At 36.2% G+C, this 26,092-nt stretch overlaps 1 non-coding gene across 1 annotated transcript; it reads left to right on the top strand.

Moving 5' to 3' along the window:
- The first annotated feature begins 11,186 nt into the window (after window positions 1-11,186).
- Window positions 11,187-11,324, top strand: LOC138815097 (small nucleolar RNA SNORA8). The gene has a single exon (XR_011368157.1). It is a non-coding gene; the product is annotated as a small nucleolar RNA SNORA8 (small nucleolar RNA).
- Window positions 11,325-26,092: the final 14,768 nt, after the last annotated feature.

Here is a 26,092-nt window from a genome sequence, read left to right as displayed (position 1 = left end):
ACTCATTACCTTGCCCATGTAATTGTAACCCCTCTGTAAGGTATTTTCACAATAAAAAAAACTTATTAATAAAAAAACAAAAAATTCAATGAAATGGCTTCTAGCTATAGTATGCTTAAGACTGGATTCTGGGGCTGGGAAGGTGGCTTAGTGGTAGAGCACTAGCCTTGCATGCATGAGGCCCTGGGTTCAATTCCTCAGCACCACATAAGCAAAAAGAAAAAATCCAGAAGTGGTGCTGTGGCTCAAGTGGTAGAGCACTAGCCTTGAGCTGAAGGGCTGAGGGACAGTGCCCAAGCCCAGAAGTCAGGCCTCATGACTGGACCCCCCCTCAAAAAAAAAGACTTGATTGCTAAAATACCTTCTACACCCTCCTCTGCACCTAGTTCTGTCTTGCATCATGCTCTTCTCCATACTTCACAGATGGGCTATAGAGTTCTTCTGTGATTTCCTCACTTGTCGAGGTTTGTTCTGTCCACTAATATAACCAATGCCACTCACTCTGCCTCTGAGGCACTTGCCAACTTATCTGACCTAAACATTCCTATACTGCACATTTCCTTCTGTCACTTTCTCAGGAAATTCCTCTTTGATTGTCTCCTCTACCAAAGCCTAAGTGGGAGTTACTTGCTCTATAGGGCATATATATATATATATATATATATATATATATATATATATATGTCCTATATGATATATAGCATGATCTATATGATAATTTTTATACATACACACATGCAGTCTACATATATCATACATGTGTCACACATCTGTCACACATGTGTCATACATATGCCGTGTGTAACGCGACATATATGCATGCATGATATGTGATGTGCATATATCCTATATGTGCATATATTAAAATTCTATATTTACACATGGAAATTATTTGGCTATCCCTCATCTCCTCTAGATTAGAAGCTGTCATAAAGCTTCCAAGCATCTTAACATGATGCCTCATATACTAGGTGTTTTCTGATATCTGTATAGGAGAGGATGTTGCAAGTTTGTGAACGCCTTGGTGTTGCACTTGCTTCCACACAAAGTGGTGTCCATGAAGATTTCTTTGTGCTGGTTTCTGGTGACTTATAAATCCACCATCTCTGATGTTTTCCCTTTTTGAAAATCCAAAATACGAATGTACAAATAGATACAAAGTACTACTGAGCTCGTCATAAAAATGGATAAGCCTCAAGCTCACTGCTTTGTACTACAAACCCACCTTCCAAAGACATTGTTTTTGAAATATGCCTCTATTTCGTGCTGCTAAGGATTACTTTAATTAAATTATAAAAAATTTAAGTAATGTAACCTGGTTTACTGATAGCCAAAATGTGAGATCTTAATGTAATCTATCCTCGATATCTCTTCCCAGAGCTTTACACCTACACAAATATGTTTAGTTTTTCAGTTGTAAATCTATTTCTTTCTTTTTTTTAATTGTGAGAATACCATACACAGGGGTTACAATACATGAACAAGTTTCTTATCAAGCATTGTTGCTTCCTCCTTTGTTTCCTCTTCCCATCCCTCTCCCTGCCGCCCCCCCCCTCGCCACCCTCCATGCCCCCACCCTGCCAAAGTTGTAAAGTTCGTTTTTCAACATAACTTCTTGTACATCTCATTGTTGCAATGGGTCCACCTATATCCCTATTTGAACAATTTGTTTTTTCCCTTCCCTTCCCTAAATTATACCAACATCAAATACAGTGAAAACAGGGGTTATACCATGGGGCAGGGACATACAAAGCAACAAAGAAATCATCTAATAAATGTGTTAGAAACAATAGCAAGATAGAAAAACCATTTGACTCATTATCTTTGGGTTCATTTCTCCTAACATCAACTTATCTGACCATTTCTTCTTGTCTCAGACATATACTAGCTATTGTAAATAAGGGAAACCATGAGACGTATGTTTCTTTGGGCCTGGCTTACTTCACTTAATATAATTTTTTCCAAGTCTTTCCATTTCCTAACAAATGGCAATGTCATTCTTTCTGATGGAGGTATAGAATTCCATTATGTATATATACCACATTTTCTTGATCCATTCATCTACTGAGGGGCATCTGGGTTGGTTCCATATCTTAGCTACGGTACATAATGCTGCAATTAACATAGTTGTACTGGTAGCTTAGTATGGTCTTGTTTGTGATCATTTGGGCAAATGCCCAAAAGTGGGATTGCTGGATCATAGGAGAGCTCTATGTGAGTCTTTTGAGGAACCTCCATACTACTTTCCAAAGTGGCTGAACAAGTTTACACTCCCACTAACAATGCAGTAGGGTTCCATTCTGTCCATATCCCCTCCAGCATCTGTTGTTATTAGAGTTCTTGATTATAGCCATTCTAAGTGGGGTGAGATGATATCTAAATGTTGTTTTGATTTGCATTTCTTTTATGGCTAGGGAGGTTGAACGTTTCTTCATGTGTCTATTGGCCATCCTTCTTTTCTCTTCAGAGAAGTTTCTCTTTACGTCTTTAACCCACTTATTTATTGGGAAATTGTTTCTTTGAGGATTTGTTGTTGGAGGATTTAATTTTTTGAGTTCCAGGTATATTTTAAATATGAGACCTTTGTCCGTTGTATGGCTAGTGAAGATCTTCTCCCAATCCATGGGCTTTCTATTGATCTTGCTAGCTAAATATCTAGACCTTTCATTAAAAATACTATTAGAGTTCAGCAATACTTTCTAAAATTTCCTTTTAAACAATGATTTTCATTTTTAAAGCTTAAATGTTTGCAGTTTTTCCTTGTTTTTTCATTTCCCATTAAAAGATGTGTTGGCAAATTCATAACCTCATTATTATATTCTGCAAATTTATGTATGATTAATTTATGCCTAGAATAAGAAATTACTTTCAAATTAAATTGACTAAAATGTGTTTACAGACATATGTACACATATTCATGAAGAGTCTCAGATTCATTCAACCCAAAATATATTAAGGCAAATTACTCAAAGTGATGATGATGCAAATATTTTGCAACAACAAACAGAAAACATTCATAAATCATCGATATTGTGGCTAACTTCTACAAAAAGTAGTTTGGAACCCACTGAATTTCTCTCTCACACACACACTCTTTCTCTGACAGTGTTTCATCCTCTGTACACTAGCAGAATAAAATTAGATGATGCTAAGTGAAATGAACTCCAAGATATGGTCAAAAGAAGTCTGTCTTTGTTGTTGTTTTAAATGTACTATGTGATTTTTTTTTGTTTCCTTTGTATGATCTTCCCCCTATGGTATATCCCTTGTTGCCACTGTACTTGATTTTGGTGCATTGCATCTTGTATACACATTTGTCAAATCTGTGGAGGGGAAGGGGAATAACAAAATGGTGAAACAAGTACACTGGATGACCCATTAAAACAATGATTCCCACAGGACAGTATATGAGAGACAAATTGTGCATTTTAGAAAATTTTCAATACCTCCTTATTAGACTTTAGAGAACAATAAAATTCTTCACTTAAAATTAATTAATTATGCACTTAAAATTCATCACTTGAAATTAAACATAGTTCCCATCGTTTCCCTCATTTGCAATAACTAGTATATGTCTAGGACAAGTAGAAAAGCTCAGACAAGATGATGTTAAGCAAAATGAACCCCAAGATAGGGACACAAGTGGTTTTTATCTTCCTTGCTTTTGTTTCTAATGTATTTATAAGGTACCATGTGAGTTTTGGTTGCTTTGTATGTCTCTCCCCCATGGTATAACCCTGTTTTCACTGTATTTGATGTTGGTATAATCTAGGGAGGGGAAGGGAAAACCCAAATGTATAAATAGGGATACAGGTTGATTCATTGCAACAATGAGATGTACAAGATGCTATGTCGAAAAATGAACTTTACAATTTAGGTGGGTGGGGGTGGGGAATGGGGTGTGTAGTTGAGGAGGTGGGTGTGTAAATAAGCATACAGGTTGATTCATTGCAACAATGAGATGTACAAGATGCTATGTCGAAAAATGAACTTTACACTTTAGGCGGGTGGGGGTGGGGATTGGGGTGTGTAGTTGAGGAGGTGGGAAGGATGGGATAGTCGGAGAAAAACAAAGGAGGAGACAACAATGCTGGATACTCATTACCATTCTCATGTAACTGTAACCTCTCTGTAAAATATTTTCACAATAAAAAACTTATTTTAAAAAATTAAACATCTATGTATGCTATTCATCTGTTATTTATCCATCATAGTGAAGTCAACCACCTTTACTAGGTTTCTTTGATTTTGATGCTGAGATTGTACAAGTAAGTGAAATAAGCAGTATTCTTCTTTGGGAAAAGGTCACAAAATAGGTACTATTAATATATTGCAAGTAAATTTAAAATTTTCACTGACACTGCCAAATGGTATATTATGATAAGAAGTTCATCATTCACCTTCTCAAAATTCCAATTACAATATAAATTTGTAAGGTAGGCATCCTGTTCCTAGACTGTAATGATAAAACCAATGGAACATAATCAGGAAATCAGAGATTTACCTTAGTTTATTGGTGGGAAATGAAACAAACTAATAATGTGTGTGATTTTACTTATTTAGACATAGAAATAAACATACCATCTATCCTGGTGCCAGTTGTTCATGCCTATAATCTTAGCTATTTAGGAACCTGAGAGCTGAGGTCACAATTTAAACTTATCATGGACAGAAAGGCTGAAAACCTTCTGTCTCCAATTAATCACAAAAATGCTGAATGTGGAGTTATGGATCAAGTGGTTGAGCAGAACCCTGGAACAAGAAATTTCAAGGATAGTACCAAGACCCTGAGACCATCCGCAGGACAACACACATGCTCACACACATGTATTCATCTAGAAATCATTCTTGAAGTGTATTCTATATCTAATGTGTTTTGATACATGCATTTTTCTTACCTTCTCCCCTTTACTACATTTTTTCCTGTTTTTCTTGCAGACTCTATATCCTAGAAAATGAGTAGATGGAAGGGAAAGTAAGTTACATTGAATTCTGAGAATGTATTTTGGGCAATGGTAGAGAAACATAGAAGCAGTGCATACTGAGGTATGCAATATGGAATTGCATTATATAACTTGCAGAGTGCTTTCTTTCTGAAAAGATGGGGTAGGAACTCTTTACATACAGTATACTAAGGTGCTCTAAAACCCATGAGTGCATGAGAGAAACTCAGAATATCCACCCAGTCATCAACCACATAGTATCACTATATCTTAGTGCAAGGAAACAAGAGGATAAAAATCAATCAAAATCTCAAGAGAATCCAAGAGAACTAGTGCAGACTTTTAACTGAATGCAAAAATCCATGTTTCTTTTTCTATTATAAAAGAAAGAAAAAAGCACCACATAAGAAGAAAGGAAAAGAACATATACAATGAGAAGGAAGTGAATGTTATACAAGAAAGTGGGAAGTCAACTCAAAGAAGCAATTAAATTCCAGAAATCGAGACATCTACTACAACACTAAGTGATATAAGCAGACAACTCAATGGTCCCATCTTTTTATGGACCAAGAATACCATCGCCACTCATCATGTGTGTCTCCATAAACTGCTTACGGTGACTTAGGCAGGATTGACATTAATGAAACAAGGTTTCACAGTTGTATTTTAATCTGAGTTTATGTAGTAAGATTATCAGGTAACTATACTTATCCAATTAAATACAGCTTTCAGATTAAAAATTCACAAATTGCTTTTGGTTACACCTTTTTATCTCCTAAATCAAATTATGTGGTGAGAATGAGAAACTCACTGAAGGCAGGGGTGCATGCCTATAAGCCGTTGCTAGAGAAGTGGATACACCAGGCAAGCCAATTTAAAATCACTGAGCAATGAGTAAATACAACTAATGAGAGTAGAGAATAGAACCTAAAAGAATTATTGCAGAGGAGACAAAATTCACAAATGCACAGAGCCTACAAGTCTGACAGAAATTATTCAATGAAAGTTTTATTTTATCATTGTTATATGTATATGTCTCAAAAGGTATGCAAAGAAGGGATTAGGATTAATAAATTCTAATGAGACCCTATCTCAAGAACAAAATACAACCAATAAAGGTGGGGGTCATAGCACATTTAGGAGAGGGCTCACCCAGTGTGAATATAGCCCTGGGTTTAATCTTAAATACAAAAAAAAAACAAAAGCTCATCCATACTTAGGGACCTTTTCTTCTGCTCTGTCTGTTTAAATGCTTTTTTCTCTCATGGTCATGCTCTAAACAACCAAGGTAAACTTAATCCTTGTCATTCTCACTGGCAGTCTCTACCCATGGTTTAGTCTTAATTTCATCATGGTAGTAAGGTCTACCTGAAATCATCATAATTTTTATATATGTTTAGGGTTTATCCTAAAGGGCTAAGATATAAACACCTTGAAATACACCTGTTTCAAATTCATTACAATCTTTTCAACACTTACTGTAGTTCAACACTTGTAGATTGTCTGACCCTTTACATATACTCTCTATATAAATAAATGGGAATAGATGACAATCATCTGCAAATAATATCTAGCTTTAAGAATAAATTCTAAGAAAATACTCTCAACAATACATATGTTTAAAATCACTAAGGAATTATTAAATACAACTAATTATAGCATAAAATTGAACCTGATAGAATTATTGTTACACAAATACAGAAAGTCTACTAGCTTGACAGATAGAAGGTATTCGATGAAGGTTTTATTTTATCATTGTTACTTGTATTTGTCCAAAAAGGTATGTAAAGAGATGATTAGGGTTAATAAATTTTAATGTATGCAAACTATATTAGAACAAAATATTATCATATTTAATTATGCATGAGAAATTATCAGGAAGGAAGTCTGCAGAGATTTAAAGTAACATTAATAATTTATGGCAAAATTTTATATTTGCAAAAATGTTATGCTTTGTGAAATGTAAGCTCATTATAGTAACTTAAAGTGTTTAGAATACTTACTAATGTTCAGGAGAATTGGAATATTGTTAGTTTCTACAAAAAGTGATCTTAATAAAGCATACATGGCATTTATTTTATGAAACTTAGAATCATGTATCACCTAGAACAACATTGCTTAATTGCAAATTACTTATTATATTGACAGGGTTTTATAAAAATAAATTGTCATTAATATGTAACAATAAATCAAACATAAGAAATGATTTCACACCAAAGAGTATTCCCTGGGGATAATTTATATTTATAAAAGTGGCTTAAAGGAGCATTTTAAATTTTGAAGAATATTATGTTATGTTACTAATGTTGACAAATTGTGTAACTTGACAATTCATCAAAATCTAAATACGTGATTCCAAAATTAAGACTTAATTATAATTAAGATAATGTTGAATTTAGGTCATTGTAGAGATTGTAATATCAATTAAACATTTAGAAAATCCATTTCTAATTTAAGAATATTTATCAAGTGAAATTATTGAAAGGCATAGTAGAATATTTTCTTTTTTTCTTTTTATTTATTTTTTTTATATTTTTATTTTTTGGTCCGGTTGTGGGGCCTGAACTCTGGGCCTGGGCGCTGTCCCTCAGCTCTTCAGCTCAAGGCTAGCGCTCTACCACTTGAGCCACAGTGCCACTTCCAGCTTTTTTCTTTTTGCTTATGTGGTGCTGGGGAATCGAACCCAGGGCCTCAGGCATGCAAGGCAAGTGCTCCACCACTGAGCGACCTTCCCAGCCCCTAGAATATTTTCTTGAAAACACATTTTATTCTGATATAAGTTTATGTGATTAATTGCTCTTGTTAGTAAATGTGATGTTCCCAGAAATCTGTGTTGTCAAAATAATTGATCCTTCCATGACGGTAGCAGTGAATGACCATTGGTGAGGATGTACAAGGCAAACTTCTGCTCATAAGTGTATGGAATGAAATTTCATTTATATGTATATTCTTAGACTTACTTTGTTTTTACAAGAGCAGAAAAAAGTGATTTTGCATCCTACTTCTCTCTTCTCACGTCTACTTTTCTAGTAGTTTTGTATTGAAGACTTCAAGCGACCTAGGAAGAATTCAATCTATAGGTCACAGAATAGTCATTAACAGACTATCTGCATTGTCAATCAATATGTATACTCTTTGTTGCTCTCTATTTTATAAAATTGTTATAATAAAAATTATGTGGGCTGGGAAGTTGGCTCAGTGGTAGAGCGCTTGCCTTGCATGCCTGCGGCCCTGGGTTCGATTCCTCAGCACCACATAAGCAAAAAGAAAAAAGCCGGAAGTGGCGCTGTGGCTCAAGTGGTAGGGCACTAGCCTTGAGCTGAAGAGCTGAGGGACAGCGCCCAGGCCCAGAGTTCAGGCCCCACAACTGGAAAAAAAATAAGATAAAAAAAATTATGTGTGTGCATGTACATGTATTTTCTTTTTTTTTCAGATACTCAAGGTTGAACTCAGGGCCTCATCTTTGCATTCACTTTATGGATGGCTCTCTACCACTTAAGTCACAACTCTGCTTTCACATTTTGTTGGTAAGTTGAAGATCAATATGTCTGACTTGCCTATCCATGCTGGTTCCAAAACAGAATTTTCAGATCTCAGCTTCTGGAGTTTTAGGATTTTGTTTTTGAATACACGACCACTGGCTGGAATTATATGTTCATTTTCTCTTCTTTTCTTTTGTTTCCTTTCCTTTCCTATAATATTTCTTTCTTCTTTTCTTTTCTCTTTCCTTCTTACCTTCCTTCCTTTCTTTCTTCCTTCCTTCTTTCCTTTCTCTCTCTCCTTCCCTCCCTTCTTTCCTTCCTTCCTTCCTTCTCTTTCTTCTTCCTTTCTTTTCTCCTTCCTTCCTTCATTTCGTCCTTCTTTACTTTCTTTCTTTTCTCCTCCCTTCTTTCCTTCCTTCTTTCCATCCTTCCCTCTCTCTCTATCTCTAACTCTCTCTCTTTCCTTCCTTCTTTCTTTCTTTTGTTTAATACATATTTTTTATTTTAAAGATACTTTAGAGAATGGTTACTGTTACATGAATAAGGTAATGAGTATATTTCCTATCGAGTATTATTAACTCCTCCTTTTTTTCCCTACCATCCTTTCCTTCTCCACCATCCCAACTTCTCCTTTCCCCCCAAGTTATAAAGTTAGTTTTCAACGTAGTGTCTTGTACATCTCATTGATAAATTGGTCAACGTGTATCCTTATTTCAGCATTTTGTCATTTCCCTTACTGTCCCCAAATTAGAAAAATGTACATACAAGATGCATGGCACAGGAATCAAATACAGTGAAAACAGGGGTTATGCCATGGGGGAAGAACATACAAAAGAAACCAAAAAATCACATAGTACATTAAAAACAACAGTGACAAAGATTCTTGTGTCCCTAGCTTGGGGTGCATTTCACTTAGCATCATCTTATTGGTAATATGTACATAGTTTTTGAGCTTTTCTGCTTGTCCTACACAGATATTAGTTATTGCAAATAAGGAAAACAATGGGACTATTGTTTCTTTGGGCCTGACTTACTCACTTAATATAATTTTTCAAAGACTTTCCATTTCCTAACGAATGGGGCAGTGTCATTCTTTCTGATGGAGGCATAGAATTGCATCGTGTGTGTGTATGTATATATGTATATATATATATATATATATACACACATATATATACATATACATATATATATATATATGTATATATATATATATATATATATGTGTGTGTGTGTATATCTTACGTTTTCTTGATCCATTCATCTGGGTTAGTTCCATATCTTAGCTATGGTGAATAATGCTGTGATAAACATAGTTTTATTGGTAGCCTTAGTATGGCCTTGTTTGTGATCATTTGGATAAATGCCCAAAAGTGGGATTGCTGGGTTATAGGAGAGCTCTATGTGGAGTCCTTTGAGGGACCTCCATATTGCTTTGCAAAGTGGTTGAACATAAAAGCACTCCCACCAACAGTGCAGTAGGGTTCTCTTTTGTCCACATTCCCTGCAGCATCTGTTTCTTAGATTTCTTGATTATAGCCATTATAACTGGAGTGAGGTGGAATCCCAGTGTTGGTTTGATTTGCATTTCTTTTATGACTAGAGAAGTTGAGCATTTATTTATGTATCTATTGGTCATTCTTAGTTCCTCTTCGAAAGTCTAGGTCTTTAGCTCACTTATTTATTGGGCGGTTGTTTCTTGAGGATTTGTTGATGGGGGATTTAACTTTTTGAGTTCTAAGTGTATTTTAAACTTGAGGCCCTTGACTGTTGTATGGCTAGTGAAGATCTTCTCCAGTGTGTGAGCTTTCTATTGATCTTGCTAGCTATGCTCTTTTGCCATGCAGAAGCTCTGCAGTTTCATGCAATCCCATTTGTCCAACCTTTCTTTGATTTGTTCTGTTTCTGGGTCTTTATTAAGAAAATTTTGGCCAATGCCAATGAGCCCTAGAGTTTTCCTATTCCTTCCTGTAATGTTTTTGGGTGTTGGCTTTGACTTTGAGGACTTTGATCCATTTGGAGTTGATTCTGGTGCTTTTGGGTCTTCAGTTCTATTCCTTTTGTCCTGAGGTCTGTTCTTTTGCCAGTACCAAGCTGCTTGGATTACTATGGCTTTGTAGCAGAGTTTGAAATTTGGTATTAGCATTCCTCCAGCACTGTTCTTTCTGTTAAGGAGCATTTTTGCTACTTGGGGTCTTTCATTGCTCCATATGAATTTTTGGGTTGCTTTTTCTATTTCATTGAAGAATGAGGTTGGGATATTGATAGGTACTGCATTGAATTTGTAGATAGCCTTTGGAAATATTGCCATTTTCACGATGTTAATTCTCCCAATCCAGGAGCATGGGAAGTTTTTCCCCTTCCTACATTCTGCTTCAATTTCCTTTTTCAGGTTTTTAAAGTTTTCATTGTAGAAGCCCTTCACTTCTTTTCATTTATTTATTTTTATATTATGAAAATACCATATAGAGGGGTTTTTACAATTACACGGGCAATATAATGAGTATATTTCTTATCAAGCATTGTTGCCTCCTCCTATGTTTCCCCTTCCCATCCCTCCCTCCCCACCCCGCGCCAAAGTTGTAAAGTTCGTTTTTCAACGTAACGACTTGTACATCTCATTGTTGCAATGGGTCCACCTGTATCCCTATTTAGTTAATTCCTAGGTATTTTATTTTTTGTGGGGCTATTACAAAAAGAGTTGCTTTCCTGATTTCAGCTGCACTCTTCTCATTGTTGCCATACAAAAAAACCCATTGATTGCACGGTATGGTATCTGCACTCAGCAATACCTCCTGCTGATGTGTTCAAAGGACAGTGCAATAGAAATTCAATATCTGGCATCGTTGGTTTTGTTGGCTATGTCCATGGTAAACCTGGTAGTTCTATTGATACAGTATATACAGTTTGACAGTTCATATTGATAATACTTTGAATAAATGATCTCAGTAAATGCTTTTCTTTCTCTAGGCGGGCAGTTAGCAGTTGAATCAAGCTGTTGGACTTAAAGTATCCCAAAATTTGATTGTGGAATGACATTTCAAGGATTTTAGATGTGTCATCAGTAATTCTGTAATAGTGCAAGAAGCTCTAATAAAAGATTTGTGGCAGGGCTGCCTTAGATTTCAAGAGAAATCTTGAGCACTTTGATGGGTACTGAAAGAATCACAACACAATATGTGAAAATTAAATAAAAATTTATTGACTTCAAAAAAAAACTGTTGATTTTTGAGGGTTAATTTTATACCCTGCTACTTTGCCAAAATTTTGGATCAGCTTGAGTAACTTGGGAGTAGAGTCCATGGGGTTCTTTAAATATAAGATAATGTCATCTGCAAAGAGGGTAAGTTTTACTTTGTCTTCTCCTATTTGGATCCCTTTTATGCATCTTGTCTTATTGCTGTAGCTAGGCATTCTAATACTAAATTGAAGAAAAGTGGAGAGAGTGGACATCCTTGTCTCATTCCTGACTTTAGAGAAATGGTTTTAGTTTTTCACCATTAAATATAATGCTGGCTGTATGTTTGTCATATACAGCCTTTATTGTATTGAGGAATGTTCCATGGATTCCTAATTTTTCCAGAGCCTTCATCATAAAGGGGTGTTGGACCTTGTCAAATGCTTTTTCTACATCTACTGAGATAATCATGTGATTCTTATCCTTGTCCTTGCTAATGTGATGAATTATAGTAATTGATTTATATATATTGCACCAGCTTTGCATCCCTGAAATGAATCCTGTTTGATTATGACTTTGTTTGATGAGTTATTAATATTGATTGGCCAAAATTTTGTTGGGAAGTTTTGCATCGATGTTCATCAAAGAAATGGGTCTATAGTTCTCTTTCTTTGATAAGTCCCTGCCTGGTTTTGGGATGAGGATTATGATGACTTCATAGAAAGAGTTTGGTAGTGAACTTTCAGTTTCAATTTCATTGAAGAGTTGGGGGAGTATTGGTGTGAGTTCTGCTTTGAAGGCCTGGTAGAATTCAGCTGTAAATCCATCCATTCCTGGGTTTTTCTTGGTATGGAGGTCTCTTATTGCTGTTTCTATTTCAATGCTTGATATAGGTCTGTTATATTGGTTTAAATCATCTTGGTTTAGTTTTGGCATGTCAGTATTTGCTAGAAATTCATCCATTTATCCCAGATTCTCAAACTTATTAGCATAAAGGTTTGAGAACTATTCCCTTGTTGGTTTCAGATCTTTCCATTTTGTTGCCATAGGAACTCAGAGCTATAAACTTGCCTCTGAGTACTGCCTTTGCTGTGTCCCAGAGGAGCTGGTAATTTGTGTTTTCATTTTTGTTAAATATCATGTTCAGCCTCTATGTGTTACAGGATTTTCTTTTGTGGCTTTTAGTGTTAAATTCTTATTTTATTCCCTTGAGGTCTGAGAGAATGTAGAACATAATTTCAATATTTCTGAAGTTGGACAAATTTGCTTTGTGACCTAATATGTGGTCTATTTTGCAGAATGTTCATGTGCTGCTGAGATGAATATGTATTCTGATGCTGCTGGGTGAAATATGTGGTAGATGTCTGTTAAGTCTATGTAGGTGTTAAGATAAAAGGTTTCTCTATTGAGTTTTTGCCAGATTGATCTATCCAGTGGTAATAGTGGTATATTAAAGTACCCAACAATTAATGTCTTTGGATCTATATGAGATTTGAGGGAAAATAGTGTTTCTTGGATAAATTCGGATGCTCCGTTATTTGGTAAAGAGGTATTTAGAATTGTAATATCCTCCTGAAGGAGAGTTCCTTTAATTATTATGTAGTGACCTTCTTTATCTCTTCTCACTAATTTTAATTTGAAGTCTATTTTATCTGATATTAGGATTACAACTCCCGCCTGTTTATGGGGGCCATTTGCTTGGTAGATTTTATTCCAGCCTTTCACTTTCAGAATATGTTTGTTTTTGTGGGCAAGGTATGTCTCCTAAAGGCAGCAGATAGAAGGATCTTACTTTTTTTTTTTTTGTCTGTCATAGGGCTTGAACTCTGGGCCTGAGTGCTGTCCCTCAACTCTTCAGCTCAAGGCCAGTTCTCTACCACTTGAGCTACAGCACCACTTCCATTTTTCTGGTGGTTTATTGGATATAAGCGTTTCACAGACTTTTCTGCCTGGGCTGGCTTTGAACCACTATCCTCAAATCTCAGCCTCCTGAGTAGCTACAATTACAGGGGTGAGCCATAGGTGCGGGCAAGGATCTTACTTTCTGATCCAACTAGACAATCTATGTCACTTAATTGGAGAGTTCAGTCCATTAATATTGAGAGTGAGGACTGAGAGGTGTTTGGTAGTTCCTGCCCTTTACTTGCCCTCTTGGGGGCTGTGCCCTTTCTTTCTTTCTTTCTTCCTTTCTTTCACTCTCAGAACTAGTGTTTGGATCAGAGCTTTGTGAATGTCAGGCAGTACTTAACCACTTGAGTCTTATGCATAGTCCTTTTACCTTTCCTTATTATTATTTTTTGAATAGTGCTTCATTTCATTTTACATACAGGGTAGAACTGCAATATTTCTAATTACATTTCCTGTGCAGTTGGGATCACAGGCATGTGCTGGTCTGCCTAGGATTTCTTTATTTATGTATTCATTCATTTACTGGAGGTTCTGGAGTTTGAATTCAAGTCCTTGCATGACTTCCCAGGCAGATACCTTTCTGCTAAGCCATCTCTAGTCCTAGATTTCACCAGTTATTTTTGAGATAGGATCTTAATTCCTGTCTGTTTGTAATGCAAAATTGCTATTGCATCTAACTCATCCTTTAGGAAGAGTCGAGAATTTTTTTCTGTATGGATTGGCCTCAATCTGTGTTCCTGCCTATTCTACCTTCAAGTGAACTTGGATGATAGCATGTGGTGCAGATGTTTGGTTTGGGTATACTCTTGTGTGGACTCATGTGGTTTCTACAGAGATCTTCCTTATAAATATTGGCCATCATAATTTGGGAAATAGAGATGAGATGACAGTTATGAAGAAGTATTTTACATTAGCAAATTACTAGATTTTGCAAGCGGAGTTCGACAGACAGGACTCATTTAAAGAAAACCTTAATTTATTCTTTGAAAAGCTGGGAGGTGAAGCCATAATTCCTGGTTCACAAAATCATCTTCTGGCAGACCTGGTGAAGACCCGAACCCAGACTTTTTTTTTAAATCTCCAAAGACATTGCTGTGGTTTCTAATACACTGTTATTTCAGATAGTGCCAGAAAATAACTCACTGTTACATGTGATTTTATATAACCCATGCTGGGGTCTAGAAATCCAAAATACCTAATTTATGTCTTCAGACAGAATAAAAATATTCGACTATATAGAAATATTACCAACTGGATCAGGAGAAATGGTATTCCGCATGAGTGCTAGGTAAATGTTAAACACTTTATACATTGCTGCATAAATATACAACAATTAAAATTAATGTGCTTTTAGGACAACCTCCAATTTTGACTCCATTTTAATAGTGTACAAGTCCAACAAGTCCAGGATTTTAAAAATTTTTTTAAATGAGTAAGTTTCTTCTCCATTTGGAGAGGAGTCCAAGGAGGAGTCCAGTGGCATTCTCTCCAAGGCAGTTGTTAAAGTAAGAAGCTCCTCCCTATCTCCTTCACTGGGTTTTGTGTTATTTACTTGATGGTTATTTTCATTGGTGGAATGGGTGACTTTGGTCATTATGAGAGGAAGATTTTTAAGCAGGATTTCCCAGCCCCATGGGAAGAAAAAGAATTTGAGCAAGAGTCCAAGGCACTATGGGAACAAGAAGCTCCACAATGAGCCACTAGTTATCTGCCATATGTTAGGTCTGCCATCTTTTATCCCTAAAATTTCCATATAAAAAAATTGGCATTGGCTATTATACTTAGGTATGTCAATGCTGTCAAAATTAGTTCCTTAAAAATTATTATTCTCTAGAAAATTAATTGAAGCTAAAGCAAACATAAACATGCCCCTTATCATTAATAACTATGTACATTTATTTTATTTTACTTGCCAAATAACTCAAATATGTCCTTATTTATCTCTTTTCTTAAGCTATTTAAAGCTTTCCAGAATTTTGGGCCAAGGTTAATAAGTAGCAAAATAAATTTGAAAATAAAGAAAAGTTATAATTGGCAATCAACTATATTCAATGCCTGAAAATATGTGTATCTTAATACACATTTACATATTTAGTTGATTATTTATTTATATGTGCCTTGCTTTGATTTGAACTTCAATCTAAGAATTGTTCCTTAACTTTTTGTTCAAGGATGGTAGTTTATACTCGAGCCATACCTCCATCTCTGGCTTTTTTGCTGGCTAAATAAAAACAAAAGTCCCTTGGATTTGTCTGCTTGAACTAGGTTTGAACCAGATCCTCAGAACTCAGCAACCTGAGTAGCTAAGATTAGAAGCTGTAGCCATCAGTGTCCAGCCTAGTACTTAACATTTTAGCAATATTTGTTGGCTTCTTTTGAGATGTCTACCTGATTCGTTCTCAGAGTACAGAAGTGATCCAATACACTCGCTTGATCTGACATTTTGTGAAAAAGAAATAAAGCATCTTTAAAACTTCAACAACAATGAAAAGCAGACAGTTAATCTAGTCTCAAAGGACATTCACTGCTACATGTCTCCCTTGCCCAGCTTCAAAATGAAGACTCTGAAATGGTAAAAGGTCTAGACACAGGTTAGCAAAAAAGGAGAGAGGTAGAGAGAGCATTTCAAATCAGAGGCAAAATAAGCAAAATAGAAAATGAAAGGAAAGAAAATTTTGAGGAAAATAACTTACTAAAAAAAACATTTTTTGCTTCATTCAATGTTATCAAGACTCACACAGACACACATAACACACACACACACACACTCACACACACTCACACACACACACACACACACACACACGCATTGAAGCTTAAACCAGAAAGCAACATGTGAAGCAACTGTGTACCAGTGGAAGCCAATTCACTGTTTCTTTTAAAAAGTATTTATGAAGAAAAAAATGTATTTATGAAGGATTTACAGGAGCCAGACTCAGAAGCTAGGGATAAAAACATGACTGTCATTTTCTCAAAGAGTTCATAGATAAGCAAGCAAACTCACTATCTGTAGTACAAGGTGGTAAGTCTGATCTGAGAGGGATGCATAGCATTCAGTAGAAGCTGGAGACAGGGAATGAACTTATACAGAGCCAGAGAGGAAGAGATGGAAGAACATATGACTAGTTTTCTAGGCAATGATAAAATCCAATTCTGATGAGTTTATACCAGATGAGCTGGTAGAGTCAAGTAATGGTGAAAAATCACATGTCAGTAAAGTACTAAAGAAAAACAAATGGCACATTTGAGGGACCACAAACTTTTTGCTAATATATGGCTTGGACAAATTATATCGAGTAATTTATATAATTATAAATTCACTTATGCAGATAATATTAAAAGTAATCAAGAGTCAGTGAAAGGACCCTGTTTATTGCTAACAAGATTCTTGGTTATTGGGAGCCACTTAAAGATCAATGACAATAATCATTTCAAGAGCACTTTGACACAGGACCAAAGGACACTCCACCAGAAGACAGGCAGAAATTGGCTTGTTGTAGCCACCAGCTCATTTTTATTATGTAAATGTGATTTGCTTAGTTTAAAAATAATCATCTGGCAGATCAAATTATTTTTTTCAGTTTGCTTTCTTCTGGCTTAATAGTTTTGTTTTTATTTAATGTATAAACTGAATTTGCTTTTGTGTTGCACAATTGGTTCTTATTCAACATCTTATATAAAACTGGAGGTTAAAGAATAATTGTATCTGAAAACTTCAAATGTATCAAGAACCTGCCTTGCATTTTCTACCCACATATTAATGCAGTTGAGTCCAGTATTGTGATCATAGATGTCCAGAAATCAAAGGATGGGTTTAAATGAGAAAGAAGATATTCTTGCTTTATTTTATTTTATTTTATTTTATTGTGCTGGTCCTGGGGAGTGAAGTCAAAGTATGATTGCTGTTCCTGAGCTTTTTTGGCTTAAAGCTAAGGCTGTACCATTTGAGCCACAGCTCTACTTCTGGCTTTTTTTTTTTTTTTTTGGCACTAATTGAAGATAAAAGTCTCACTAACTTTCCTGATCAGAACTGGCCTCAAGCTATGATCCTCAGATCTCAGCACCCTGAGTAGCTAGGATTAGAGGTGTAAGATACCACTGCCCAACAATATCATTGCTTTAGAAAAATACTGCATGACATATTTCTCTTAATTGAGCCAATCACAACTCCTGATATCAAAATCACCCAGACTGTCAAATGATAATACCAGGGGCTATAGAAAATGTATTTCTGTGCAAGGGAGAAACAATTCAGACGCGGAATGAAAATCCCATATACATATAATGATAGGCACATCATATACATATGATGATACACACATACATATGATGATATGCACATCATATACATACAAGCATTCTACTTTTAAATATTATTCTTCTATGCAGATTTGTCTCTTTTTTATGATAATTTCAATAAAACAACTAACCTTTTTGAGGCAAAATTTAATAGAAAGAAAAACTTAGACACAGATAGACACTTGCCCTTGTAACAAGGGCAAGAAAATCTACAGCAAATTCTTTCATACTTTTCATCATATGTATAGAAAAAAATATAATAATGGCACACTGGAGCAAAAAGATGTGGCTACTTATAACCACTCAGGATATCTGATATTTTCATCCCATCTCTTAATTCCTGAAATAGGTATCATTAGTGTGTGTGTGTGTGTGTGTGTGTGTGTGTGTGTATGTGCTGTTTTTGATCTACTTAAGAGACTTCGGACTCTAATTGTTAAGATTTACCTTATAGAGGACTGAGAAATTGAGGTAGGAGGCCATGCTGAGAAGCTCCTGACTTTAGGGGGGAAAAAAATCACTTGTTACATTCACAATGCCCGGCTTGTCTATCTCTATGCGAATAAAATTCATACCACTAGCAGATGAGTCAAACACTTAAATGGCAATGATTTTCAATTCAAATGTCAGCTGTGTGATTGATAATGACAGCTTGGAGAATTTCTCTGAGAAACATATAAACTTTTGTACTAAATCCACTCAGAAATAAATACTGGTTTGATTAATGGAATTTACCATGGTGTTAGTAGATTAAAGGGGAATTATTTGATGACCCACACCATGAGGTTGATTGTACAACATAAAATATATTCTAAGCAACATTTCCTTCAAAGATAGTTTATGAATTCAAAGGATATACACACACATATATGCTAGGTTTGTTGTTTTAATTTGGCTATAATTTTGGCAATACATCTTCTTTAATGCTTTATTGTGGTTCTTTGTGTCTGGTCTTTCCTTTTCAATGTTGGTGGTTACTTTAACTTTGTTTAATCACTTCATATTTTGTTATTTTCCTGTTTGTCTTCTTTTTTTTTTTTAAGCAGAATTAGGCAGCAGCACCAAAGGAGGATATAGAAAACCACTGCCATGATAATAGAGCAAATTGGATTTTTTGACCTTTGCCCTGAGCTCTCACAGAAGTTTCTACAACACAAAAGAGATTACAGGCTCCTCCTGATGACACCCTTTGTCCTGTGTTTATCAATTTAAAAAGTTTTACCAGTCTGCACCTATTGCTCATGCCTGTGATCTTAGTTCCTCAGGGGCCTGAGTCTGAGAAAATGTCCCTAAGATTCTTCACTCCAATTAACCAGCACAAAAGCTGAAAGTTGAGGTGTTTCTCAAGTGGTACAGCATCAGTTAAAAAATAAATAATGTCCCAACCACAATAAAAGTGGATTTTGTTCCCACATGTTTGGTATCTTCTGCAGCATGTCACTAATAATTTCATTTCAGATATTCATCACTCTTAATGTTCAATGTTTTCAATGTCTGCTGGGCATTACTCTAAAGAACTAAAAGATATACCAACAGAAAAATGAATAAAATCTATTCACAGAACAAAAAAATATAAATGGCCAACAAATTTAGAGATCAGTTTTAAGTGTTATCTGTTTTGACCTAGCAATTCCTTATCCTTTTTTTTTTTTTTCCTTTTTGGTGATGGCCTTGGGATTTGAAAGCAGGGCTTTTCGCTTGCTAGGAAGATACTCTAAAACTTGAGCCACATATCCTAGCTTCTTTTGTTTTTGTTCTTTTTCAATTAGGTCTTCTGTTTTTGTCTGAAGCTGGCCTTCACCCCTGTACAGGCATGTATCCTCAGGCCCAGTTTATTTGATTGACATGATAACTGTTGATCGGTCATATTGATTGCTGTTTGCTTGAGCTGCTCTCAAACATGATTTTCTAATCCCTGCCCCAGAGAAACTGGGATTATAGATGGAAGCCACTACACCTTCACCAAGCAGTTCCTCTTAGAAAAGTCAACCTTAGTAGACTTGCAAAAACTTCCTTATTATTTTCTTTGAAGACTCTCTTATATATAAACTCCACCACAGGTAATAGAGCTTAAAGCAATACATAGTGAGCTTACAAAGTTCTTTCCTGATTTGCTGAGGAGAGAAATTGTGAGGATAGAGCCAATGAACACTTTGAAAATATAGAAACCATAAATAAAAATAAATACCTTAAGAATTAAGAATGAGTTTCTTAGATATCAGTTTCAAGTTCTGCTAATGGCTTGGTACAGGGTTAGCTTTGTCCTTTCTTCTGTGTCCCTTATTAATTAGTGTTTCCTCCTTGTCCTAGCACCAAGAAGTGTAATTTGCATACATTTACAGTACAGAGAAGACCTTTTCTGGCCAGTGTCAGTGCTAAGCTAACATCATGGTTGACAGGAATCCCAGCTTTCCAAGTGAGCAACTATTTTCATTAAGTCTTTCACCAGACAGAAAATCAGCTTTGTGGATTAGGTTGTTTGGTTGCTTTCAGGACAATGGAACTTTCAGGAGCAATACTTGGCCCTTGCAAGAAAGGAAATAGTCTAAAGATAAAGTGTCTTGACCACAGTTCAAGGAAATTCTTCCTCCAGTGCTCTTGTGGAGAAAAAAAGGATCCTCATTTTTTCCCAAACATGAATGAATTGTCTTTTTTTTTAAATTTTATTTTATTTTATTTGAGAACATACTGTACAGAGGGGCTACAATTACATGGGCAGGATAATGCATACATTTCTTACCAAGCATTGCAGCCTCCTCCTTTGTTTACCCTTCACCTCCCTTCCCAGCCTCCCCCCTCCCCCCACCCAATTATACCCCCCTCCCTCCCCCACACCGACATTGTAAAGCTGGTTTTGACATGACATTTTGTACTTCTCATTGTTGCAACAGGTCCACCTGAATCCTTAAACGACTTGTTTGTCCCCATCTCCTCCACATGTTATACTGACATCAAATATAGTGAAAGCTGTCTTATGAGGCGGGAAACAAGAACAGCATGCTGTGAACTGTTGGCCAATTATACATAGGTAAGTCAAATGAAGATGTATGTGCCCTACCCCAGAAAGTTCATGTGCACATATAGCCACAAATAAAACATAGGATGCTCAAAGAATTATCATGATCATCTCTCTTTCTCAGATCACACTTGCTTCGTGTATTAATTTGGTGGGAAAGTAAAGAATACTTCTTTCTGTTCACTGAACCTGCATGAAATGTGGTGACAGCATTATGACTGAATATTATCTAGCTGAGCCTTTGAATCCTTAGAAAAAAATCAATCAGATCAGAAATGTGCACTCACCCCAGGAAGTGTGACCCTACTGTGCTCTTCAGTGTGGCCATGGGTTAAAGTTACCCCACCATCCCTGTTACAATTGTGTCTACCTTGTAGCCCTTCCAACACATAGAGAACTTAGAACAGTTTGGATGTGACCAAGGAGAGGAAAGAGAAAAGTATCTCATCAATAGGATGTTGAGTAAATACAACATAATGCTGTATCACATAAAGGTCAAGTAATACATATTAGTTGTTTAACTAAGAGCTTGTTTTTTGGTGTCTCCAAACATACTTCTCAGCATGTACAAGACAGACCTAGTCCCTTTGTATTTAAAAGCAAGTTGAGTCAATATTTTTGGCAAAACCATTCAGTTAATTCACAGGAAGTCCAGATCTCACTAAAGAGCCTTCTCTGAATTTTGAGTGATTCACTAGTTTATTTCCTGCCTAGGAAGTCCCTTGCATTCTTTTTCCTTATTGTAATTCATGAAACTATACATGTGTACAAAGCTAAAAAAAGAGATAAGTAGGTTTCAGGCACTGGTGGCTCATACCTGTAATCCTAGCTACTCAGGAGGCTGAGTTCAAAGCCAGCCCAGGCAGGAAAGACTGTGAGATTCTTATCTCCAATAAACCACCAGAAAACTGGAAATGGAACTGTGGCTCAAGTGGCAGAGTGCTCGCCTTGAGCTGAAGAGCTGAGGGCCAGAGTTCAAGGCCCAAGACCAATGAAAAGAAAAAAAGAGAAGCAGAGCAAAATTTGCTAGTCAGGAGTAGCTCTAATATAAACACTCAAGTTTTTTAAATAAATACTTGGAGTTTCCCTTTCATGAAGAGCCAATCTCTGTTAATGGTGCTGTAATGTGAAATGCCATTGGGTAGAAAGACAATACTGTGGGGGTTTTTTTGTTTTTAATGTATTGACAGGTCTCAAATGCAGTCAATAAATGCAATCACAGGTCTGGGTTTCTTGCCTCCGCTGGTACATGCCAACAGTTGCTTTGGGATTTAGTAAAGGAAAAAAATCCATTTGGTGAGGTGTACTTCAATCTACCCATCTAGTACCTGTGGGTCCCAGTAGAAATTCACACTGGGAAATGATTATCCAGAAGCAAAGACAGTAATAAAAGTTTAGTGGTGTATCTCACAACAACAAGAAATATATATCAAATTTACAAGCAAGGGTGCATGAGTGATTCTTAGGAACTGAACATTGCTTATCCAATATTGCTCATGTTGAAATCTTGGCAGTTTATAGTAAGATCCTAATATTTAAGATTCATGAATTTATTATGAGAGAAATAAATTAGACATTGAAGACAGGCAGCAGTGGCCACACCTGCATTTCCAGCTACTCAAAAGCCAGATTAAACAGATAAATCCATATCCAATTAACCAATGAATCGCTGAGCTACAAGTATAGATGAAGTGTAGAACAGCAGCTCTGAGCCAACAAGCTGAGTGAGGATAAAGTTCTGGGTTCAAGGAAAAGAAAGAATGAGAAGGAAAAAAAGGAAATTAGACACTGAAATCAGTCTGTTAATGATATCAAGAGGTCTCTTTTGGTATATAAAAATCAATTTTATCCAGCTGGGCGCTGGTGGCTCATGCCTGTAATCCTAGCTACTTAAGAGGCTGAGATCTGAATACTGCAATTCAAAGCCACCCAGGGCAGGAAAGTCCATGAGACTCTTATCTCCAATAAACCACTCAGAAAACCAGAAGTGGTGCTGTAGCTCAAGTGGGAGAGCACTAGCCTTGAGCTGAAGAGCTGAGGGACAGTGCCCAGGCCCAGAGTTCAAGCCCCACGACCGACAAAAAAAAAAAATCAATTGTATCAAGTCAGTATTTTTTTTTTCTGATCCTAGAGTTTGAACTCGGGACCTGGGCGCTGTCCCTGAGCATGTCTGTGCTCAAAGCTAGTGCCACTGTGAGCCACAGTGCCACTACCATTTTTTTTTCTGAGTAGCCTATTGGAGATAGGAGTCTCACAGACTTTTCTGCCAAAGTTGTCATTGAACCCCAATTCTCAGTTCTCAGCCCTCCTAAGTAGCTAGGATTACAGGTGTGAGCTACCAGTACCCAATAATTTCAATAATTTCAACAACAAAAATCTATCATGAGTAGTTCACATGTTGTTTACTTGGTGATCAATAGGACCCCAGAAAGCTAATTTCTAGCATGATTATCTGCCCTAAGTCTCTATTTGGGTGGAGCAAAACTGTGAGTTCTTTATATCAAGCTTTAAAGAGAAAAAAAAAATCATAGATTGCTGGGGAACCAATGATTCAATGAAAGCTGTATTCTAAATTGAAGACATACACTTTGAGATGAAGAATTAACTGGATGAAATTCACAAAATTCAATTACAAAACATTATACAGATATGTATAGGCCTATTCTGTAGGAAGAAATGAGCCGGAATATGGTCAAAAGTGTGCAGTCAACGATCAAATAGTTGGATACATTTAAACTCTAAAAATGAATAAACCGCTCTGCTTGAGTTTTTGATAAATTTCTTCTAAATATTAAAATTTTCATGATAGAGAGAGGGCCAGAACAATTTAGAAAGATTGGGAAGCATATATAACATGCTTATCATGAGATAGAAAAGTAAAAACCTAGAGTATGCAATATAGTAGTAGTTATGTTGTTAATATACATTGATAGTTTATGATAAATACTAGGTGAAATCATTTATATGATTTATCTAATTTAATATCCATATTTAACACTGTAAATAAAGTAACTGATGATCTATTGTCACACTTAATAATTTGTTGTAAAGAGATTTTTTTAAATCAATTAACCTTAAATGAACAAATCATCTTTACTTCTAAAAGGAAGAAACTTGCCCTGTAGGTTGTTACAACCCTATGTAATCCGAGCACTCCAGAGATTCGCGTGCTTTAATGCAGCAATGTACAAATACACCTAGGGTGGGCAAATAAAGAGAACATAACTGAGAAAGATCATCTTCAAAAGAAAATCTTCCTAAGTCTGGCTTAGGTTGTACTTCTTAGCTAGCACTTTCCTAATAGAGTCTGCCTTCGTTACACTGCTCCAATCACCTGCTCAGTTGACTTCTTCCTTAATTAAACTGTGAACCCCTTGAAAGCAGTAATTAGGTTTCTTGTGAGTATATGTCACTAGTGGGGATTACCAGTACTCCTGCTCTTGCCCAGTTTTCTTACTTACTACCTGCTCAACACTTGAACCAAAATTTTTTCAAGATTTTGCTAGTTATTTAAAGATGTAGTTTTGAGGACTCTTCTACCCAGGCAGGCTTCAAAATGCAATCTCCACATCAGAGCTTTCCAAATAGCAAGACTTGCGGTTATGATTCACCAGCCCCTTGATCAGTAATCTGTCTTAATTCATCTTTATTTTCCAAGAGCCTCCATTCTCATCTTTTACAGTATAGGTATTAGATTAAGGTGTGTTAATTGAATAAACTATCAGAGGTAGAACTTGATTAATGAATGGATGCAATCTGCATTGAAGGGTTGCCTAATTTTGGGAGAATTTGCCGCGGACCGGGTTCTGTCGGGATGATGGAGGACACCTAGGGGAGGAACCTGGAATAGGATGGGGAGATGGCAAACAGACAACTCACACACAAGAGGAGTAGATGCTGAGTGTGATTTAATGCAGAGGATAACAAACTTTTATAGCAAAAGTCTCCATAAGAAAGGGCAAAAGGTTACATAATCTTACTGCAGGGCTTCATTCTTGTGTGGTCACCAGCTGGTCGCCTGAAAGGCACTTGTTTCCGGCTTATCTCTAAGAAATATAATGGGTTTTGACGTTTGTCACCATCTAACCATTACCTTATTTCTATAGAGGCCTTAATTGTCCCATAAGATCTTTCCTGTTCCTTCTTTAATAGTAAGGTCACAGAGGCCTAGATCTAGCAAGTCTCTTAGTAAATGAAAGAGAGTAACAGGAAGTTCTTTCTCCTAAGTAGTTATCTCAGCAATTGCCATACATTCTTTCTGTTCTAGCCACGCCTAGAGCTTCTTGCAACTCTCTTACAAACAATTCCTTCTGCTGAAATGACTTGGTGAAACCCCCAATACTTTTATATTTGCTTATGGTTTGTCTACTAGCCTCCATAAGAGGGGTTTCAGGGTAGCACTTAACTCTGGTGAGTTAGTCATATTTTTAAGACACTCATCAGATATTGGAGTCGTCAACACTCTTAAGAAAGAGCTTTGAATAAGGGAACGTTGACAATGAGTAGGTACAAAGAGCAGTAGAAACAGTAAAAGATTAATAGGCACTCTTAAATAGTGAGGAAAAGAAAGGCAGAAACACATCTTTCCCAGGGGGTTGTCAGCCTTTCCAGGAGTAGGCTTCTTAGAAGCCCTATTCTCCGAGGTAGACTTCGGTGAAGTCCCAAAACTCGGAGATAGGTCTCTGTAAAGCCCCATTCTCTGAGGTAGACTTCGGTGAAGTCCCAAAAGTCAGAGATAGGTCTCTGAAGCCCCTTTCTTAGGTCTGATAGATGGTTTCCCATGCTAAGCAGACTCCACTGGAGTAGGCGTGGCAAGAATTTACAAATATTATATTGAAAATCTGGACTACTTGGTATGAAGTAGTGTTTTACCCTACATGCATAAGGTCATAAGAAAAATTCATATTTCATACATGGGTGATTCCTCTGGAGGATGGTCATGAAATAAAAGATATTTGTCATGTATATTGTTTTTGTTTTATGACTTATCTGAAATATCAAATGATATCCATCAACAAATAAATTTACCCATGTATGCACAGAGAGTTGTTTATTGAATACAACAAGATTGATTTTTGCCACTTTGGCAGGTGAAAATTAAAACTCATCTTGCTTTGTTTTACTGCTTAGTGATATGCAAAGTTACAAAAACAAAACAGAAGTATTTCATATATTTCTTAGGAATTAGAGGTCAAATATTGTTTTATAATACCATGTCATTGTCTATAAAATAGAGGACCAGAATGAAAAGTTCAACTTGAGACTG

This window comes from Dipodomys merriami, unplaced genomic scaffold (assembly GCF_024711535.1).
Source record: "Dipodomys merriami isolate MVZ:Mamm:240054 unplaced genomic scaffold, mDipMer1.0.p SCAF_62, whole genome shotgun sequence".
Lineage (NCBI taxonomy): Eukaryota > Metazoa > Chordata > Mammalia > Rodentia > Heteromyidae > Dipodomys > Dipodomys merriami.
This window is presented reverse-complemented; position numbering and strand designations above follow the sequence as displayed.